The sequence below is a fragment of the Rhinopithecus roxellana genome, unplaced genomic scaffold, assembly GCF_007565055.1.
Source record: "Rhinopithecus roxellana isolate Shanxi Qingling unplaced genomic scaffold, ASM756505v1 contig4243, whole genome shotgun sequence".
Classification (NCBI taxonomy): Eukaryota; Metazoa; Chordata; class Mammalia; order Primates; family Cercopithecidae; genus Rhinopithecus; species Rhinopithecus roxellana.
In genome coordinates, this window is record NW_022143111.1 from 7,218 (window position 1) to 14,174 (window position 6,957).

At 41.4% G+C, this 6,957-nt stretch overlaps 1 non-coding gene across 1 annotated transcript; it reads right to left on the bottom strand.

Annotated features, from left to right (window-relative positions):
• Window positions 1-306: 306 nt before the first annotated feature.
• Window positions 307-413, bottom strand: LOC115895997. Its single transcript, XR_004056032.1, has one exon. It is a non-coding gene; the product is annotated as a U6 spliceosomal RNA (small nuclear RNA).
• Window positions 414-6,957: the final 6,544 nt, after the last annotated feature.

Sequence of the window (6,957 nt, forward strand, 5' to 3'; positions counted from 1 at the left end):
CAGAGCTAGACTCTGTCTCAAAAAAAAAAAAAAAAAAAAAAAAAAAGAAAAGAAAAAAAAGAAAGAAGAAAAGAAAAAAAGAGTTTTATCATTTTAGGTCTTACATTTAGGTCTTGGATTCATTTAGAGTTGATTTTTGTGTATAGTGTAAGGGTCCAGGTTCATTCATTTGCATGTAGATATCCAGTTTTCCTAAAATCATTTGTTGAAAAAACTCCTTTCTCCACTGACTAGTCTGGGGACCCTAATTTAAAAACTATTGGACTATATGTATGAGAGTTTATTTCTGGACCCTGTATTCTTTTAATTTTTTAAAATAATTTCTCACTTTTGATTGTCATCCTTGCACAGGGGCCATGCTAATCTTCTCTGTATCTTTCCAATTTTAGTACGTGTGCTGCCAAAATGGGCACTTCTGGGCTTTCTTTTCCATTCCATTATTCTATATGTCTATCTGTATGCCAATACTACACAGTTTGTTTGTGTTTTTTGAAATAACGTCTCACTCTGTTGCCCAGGCTGGAATACAGTGGCACAATCTTGGCTCACTGCAGCCTCAACCTCCTGGGTTCAAATAATCCTTCCACCTCAGCCTCCTGAGTAGCTGAAACTACAGGTGTGCACCACCATGCCTGGCTAATTTTTGTATCTTTTGTAGATGGGGTTTTGGCCCGGCTGGACTATACTGTTTTGATCACTGTGGGTTTGTTTAATAAATTTTAGAATTAGGAAGTGTGAGACTTCCAACTTTATTTTTATTTTTTATTTTTGTTTTTTACCAGGTCTCTCACTCTGTCACTCAGGCTGTAGTGCAGTGGCACAATCTCGGCTCATTGCAACCTCCACCTTTCAAGTGATTCCCCTGCCTCAGCCTCCTGAGTAGCTGGGATTACACGCACTCACCACTATGCCCGGCTAATTATTTTTTTGTTTTTGGTAGAGACGAGATTTCTTTTCTTTTCCTTTCTTTCTTTCTTTCGACGGAGTCTTGCTCTGTTGTCCAGGCTGGAGTGCAGTGGCACAATCTCGGCTCACTGCAACCTCCGCCTCCTGGGTTCAAGCAATTCTCCTGCCTCAGCCTCCCGAGTAGCTGGGATTACAGGCATGCAACACCATGCCCTGCTAATCTTTGTATTTTTGGTAGAGACAGGATTTCACCATGTTGGGCAGGCTGGTCTCATACTTGTGACCTCAGGTGATCCACCCACCTTGGCCTCCCAAAGTGCTGCAATTACAGGCATGAGCTACCGCAATTACAGGTGTGAGCTACTGTGCCCGGCTTCAACGTTGTTCGTTTTCAAGATTGCTTTAGCTGTTCAGGAACCCTGGCATCTGAATTTTAGAATGGGTTTTTCTATTTCTTCAAAAAATGCCCTTGAGATTTGATAGAAATTGTATTAAATCTATAGACTGCTTTGGTTAATATCAACATCTTAGCAGTATTACGTGTTTTAACCCACAAACACAGGATAGCTTTCCATTTATTTGTCTTCTTTAATTTCTTTTGGCCATGTTTTGTTTTCTTTCTTTTCCTTTTTCTTTCTTTCTTTCTTTCTTTTCTTTCTTTCTTTCTTTCTTTCTTTTTTCTTTCTTCTTTTTTTTTTTTTGAGACTGGGTTTTGCTCTGTTGCCTAGGCTGCTGGAGTGCAGTGGTATAATCATGGCTCACTATAGCCTTGACTTCCCAGGCTCAAGTGATCCTCCCACCTCAGTCCCCTGAGTAGCTGGGACTACAGTTGCAAACCACCATGCCTGGCTATTTTTTAATTTTATTTTTGTAGAGACAGAGTCTTGCCAAATTGCCCAGGCTGGTTTTGAACTCCTGGGTTCAAGCAATCCACCTGCCTCAGCCTCCGAAGTGCTGGGATTACAGGCATGAGCCACTGTAACTGGCAGTAGTTTTTAGTGTGTCATTTTCTACCTCCTTGACTGAGTTATTCCTCAATATTTTTTGATGTTATCATTAATGGAATTATTTTCTTAATTTCCTTTTGGATTATTCATTGTTAGTATATAAAAGTGCAGCTGATTTTTGTATGCTGTGATTGTATCCTGCAGCTTTGCTGAATCCGTTTTTTTGGTTCTAACAGATGTTTTTGGTGGAATATTTGTGGTTTTCTACCTAAAAGATCATGTTGTCTGTGAACATAGATAATTTTATTTCCTCCTTTGCAATTTGATGCATTTTGTTTTGTCTTGCCTAATTGATTGGCTAGGACTTTCAGTGCTATGTTAAATAAAAGTGGTGAAAGTGGGCATCCTTGTTTTGTTTCTGATCTTGGAGAAAAAGTTCTCAGTCTTTCAGCATTGAACATGATGTTAGTTGTGTGTGCTTCTTATATATGGCCTTTATTATGTTGAGGCAGTTTTCTTTTTTTTTTTTTTTTTTTGAGACAGGGTCTCACTATGTTGCCCAGGCTGGACTCAAACTCCTGGGCTCAAGTGATTCACCTCCTCAGCTTCCCAAAGTGCTGGGATTACAGGTGTGAGCCACCACACCCAGTCATGGTTTTCTTCTAATGTCATACATCTTTATTATCATATATCACATTGTTGATTTTCATATGTTGAACCATCCTTGCATTCCAGGAATAAATCTTACTTAGTCATCATTGTATAATATTTAGTTGTCCTACTGAACTCTATTGGCTCATATTTTGTTGAGAATTTCTATGTCAATATTCACCAAGAATATTGATCTGTAGTTTTCTTTTCTTGTAGTGTCTGTCTGACTTCCATATCAGGATAGCGCTGGCTTCATATAATGAATTTGGAAGTATTCTTTCCTCTTCAATTTTTTTTGAAATTAATTGAAATGCATATAAATCTACTTTTAATAATGTCTGTGGTTAGCATTCAGTTTGCAAGATTCCTGAAAACTTAACAATGGGCTCTCCTGAGCTTGGATGAACTAGCTCCAGCACCATCCTGAAGGTGATCATGCTTGAGGAGCCCTAAAGTGTTCATTTTGTTGTTAACAAGATTCTGTACAGAAAGAAGGAAAGAGACTACTTTTTTTATTTTTGTTTAAATTAAGACAGGGTTTCACCAAGTTGACGAGGCTGGTCTCAATCTCCTGACCTCATGTGATCCACCTGCCTTGGCCTCCCAAAGTGTTGGGATTACAGGTGTGAGCCACTACACCCAGCCAGAAAAGGGACTACTTTTTAATTGAGAAAGGGAACTATTTCTTACTTGCTGAGAAGAAATGCTTTTCCTGATGAGTTCATATGCCTAACAAAAGGACATACATAGAAGTTTTTATTGAAACTGTACTTACATTATAGTGGTTAAAGGGTGAAAGCAACTCAACTCTTCATCTGAAATAAAAGAGATAAGTTTGTGGTCTATTTATACAATGCAATACTAACCCACCCATAAAGTGAAAGAACTTTAGCTGCATGCGACAACATGGATAAACTTCATATGCATAATGTTGAGTGAAAAGAGTAAGATGCACACACAAAAATACATATCACTTGATTCCACTTATACAAAGTACAAGAATAGGTAAAACCAATTCATATTGTTAGAATCAAGATAGTGGCTACCTGTGGGGAGCTCTTGATTGGGAGAGAGCAATGAGCGAATCTTCCAGATGACTGGAAATGTTCTACATCTTGACATGAGAGGTGGTTATGTGAGTGTGTACATATGTAAAATCTCATTGAGCTGTATGCTTAAGATACATGCATGTTACTGAAAGTTTATTATATTCCAAAAAAAGCTAACAAAATGCCTTTCTTTATTTTTAATTGTACTTTTAAATTTCAAGAGCTACAGGCTTTTAAAAATATTGTTTATATTTAAATAAAAATTCCTTCGTATTTCTACTTAGACTGCATTACAGGCTTGTTTTAAGAGCCTAAAAAACAGAGGAGCTAAAAGAAAATTCCTTCCAGCCCCCTGACCCTTCGCTACTCTTTTTTCTAGTATTCACAATTTAATGTCTTCCTTCCACTCATTCTTGTTACCCATGAATGCTGGAACAAAAATGGTTCTGTCTCATTCAGCCATCAGAAAAAGAGCCGAAACCCAGGTCCTTCTCACCATCTCCACTGGTAAGACCAGGGTCCAAGCACGGTCCTCTCTTGTTGGGGTTAGTGCAGTCGCTTCCTGTTATGAACTGAATTATGTCCTCCCAAAATTCATATGCAGAAGCCCTAACCCACGGCATGACTATATTTGGAGATAGTACCTTTAAAGAAGTGAAAGGAGATGATAATTGCGGAGCCCTGATTCAATACAACTGTTGTCCTTAGAAGAGGGAGAGACACAGGGGTTCACACACAGAGGACAGGCTATGTGAGGACACAGCACAAAGGTGGCCGTGCACAAGCCAAGGGGAGAGGCCCTTAGAGAAACCAAACCAGCCAACACCTTGATCTGGGACTTCTAGTCTCAGGAACTATAAGAACACAAACGTCTGTTGCTGAAGCTGCCCAGGCTGCAGTATCTTGTTATGGCAGCCCTCGCAGATTAGTACAGCTCCCAACAGGTCTCTCTGTCCTGCCCTTGCCCACAGTAGTCTATGGTAATACAGAAGCTGGGGAGCCCATTAAGATGTAATCAGGGCATGTCTGTCTTCTTGTAAAACTGTTGGCTTCTCCTCCACCCAGCAGTAGCCCACAACCTGACGCTGGTCACAAGTCTTGTATCATTCGGCCTCTACTCCCTCTCTGACCTTGTCTCCTACAGTCTTACCTCCTCGCCTGTGGCCTCTGCTCTTTCTTGGACATTCCAAGCATATCCTGTCTTAGGGCCCTTGGCATTGCCCTCCCGCCTCAAACAGGCCTCCTCCAGAGAGCGGCATGACTCGCTATCCACTCCTCCTCCTCCTTCAGGGTGATCCTCAGTGTCCTATTGTCAGTCAGGCTTCTTCCTTCTTCTCTTCTCTCTTCTCTTCTCTTCTCTCTCTTCTCTTCTCTTCTCTTCCTTCTCTTTCTCTTCTCTCTTCTCTTTTCCTTCCTCCTTTTTTCTTTTCCTTTCTTTTCTTTTCTTCTTTTCTTTTTTTTTTTTTAGACGGAGTTTCATTCTTCTTGCCCAGGCTGGAGTGCAATGGCACGATCTCAGTTCACCGCAATGTCCACCTCCCAGGTTCAAGCGATTCTCCTGCCTCAGCCTCCTGAGTAGCTGGGATTACAGGCATGTGCCACCATGCCCAGTTAATTTTGTATTTTCAGTAGAGACAGAGTTGCTGCATGTTGGTCAGACTGGTCTCAAACTCTTGACCTCATGATCCACCCGCCTCGGCCTCCCAAAGTGCTGGGATTACAGGCATGAGCCATTGCGCCCGACCTCTTTTTCTTTTTCTTTTTTCAAGATGGAGTCTTGCTCTGTCACCCAGTCTGGAGTGCAGTGGCATAATCTTGGCTCACTGCAACCTCCGCCTCCCAGGTTCAAGCAATTCTCATGCCTCAGCTCCTCGAGTAGCTGGGGTTACAGGCACCTGCGACCACTCCAGGCTAATTTTTGTATTTTCGGTAGAGATGGGGTTTCACCATGTTGGCCAGGCTGGTCTTGAACTCCTGGCCTCAAGTAATCGACCTGCCTCAGCCTCCCAAAGTGCTGGAATTACAGGCGTGAGCCACCAAGCCTAGCCTTTCAGTCAGGCATTCTGACCAAGCAACACAGAATAACAAACTCTACCCTCAGCTGACATTCTTTTTCTTTCTTCCAGGAGTTAGGTAAAGTTATTTATGCTACATCTATTCCACTGAAAATTAGGCAATGATCCCAAATTCAAAATGAATGTGCAGATGTTAAGTGGCATGGGAGAGAAAGTAAACGTAAACAGAAGCTGTAGAAGAAAATGGAGGGTGTCAGTTTGGATGTTTGTCCCTCCCTCAAACTCATATGGAAATTTGATCCAGTGTTGTGGCTGGGTCTAATGGAAGTGTTTGGGTCATGTGGGTGGGCACCTCGTGGACAGATTAATCCCTTCCCTGGGGTCGGGGGTTTGAGTGAGTTCTCACTCTGTTAGTTCCCTCGAGAGTTGGCTGTTAAGAAGAGCCTGGTGCTTCCCCTCTCTTTCTTTTGCGCTCTCTCTTGCCATGTGATCTCTGCACACACTGGCTCCCCCTCACCTTCCCCCATGAGTGGAAGCTTCCTGAGGCCTCCCCAGAAGCAGATGCTGGCACATGCTTCTTGTACAACCTGCAGAACTGCCAGCAAAATAAATCTCTCTTCTTTATAAATTACCAAATCTGATACTCCTTTGTAGCAAGACAAACAGACTGAGATATACTGTATGCTCACCCTTTTGTCGGAAAAATATAAATACATGCAAACACATGTATGTCTATAACCAATATTTGATGGAAGTTATTTTTGGTGATGGTATTATGGATGATTTTTTTCTTTGTTTTTCACTTTTTATTTCCCTTTCTTTTTCTTTCCCTTTCCCTTTTCACTTTTCATTTTCAATTCTTTTTTTCTTTGCCTTTTTGTTTCTATAGATAATGACTGCAGTCTCTATAATGAATGTGTGTGTGTGTGTGTGTGTGTGTGTATATTAATATATATTATTATTTCTTTTTTAAGACGAGCCTTCCTCTTGTTGCCCAGGCTGGAGTGCAGTGGCACGACCTTAGCTCACTGCAACCTCCACCTCCTGGGTTCAAGCATTCTCCAGCCTCAGCCTCCTAATAACTGGGACTACAGGTGCCCACCACTACGCCCGACTATTTTTTGTATATTTTAGTAGAGATGGGGTTTCACCACGTTGGCCAGGCTGGTCTTGAACTGACCTCAGGTGATCCGTCCGCCTCAGCCTCCCAAAATGCTGGGATTACAGGTGTGAGCCACCATCCTGGCCAGAATTTGTGTAATTTTTATAAGAAGAAAAAAAATTTTCAAATGAGGGTGACCATTTCATTGTCCTCAGGACTGGATGCTATGTCAGGACAGGCAGATTATGATATTTTGTGCCTCTAAATCTTAGACACTAAATGAGTCT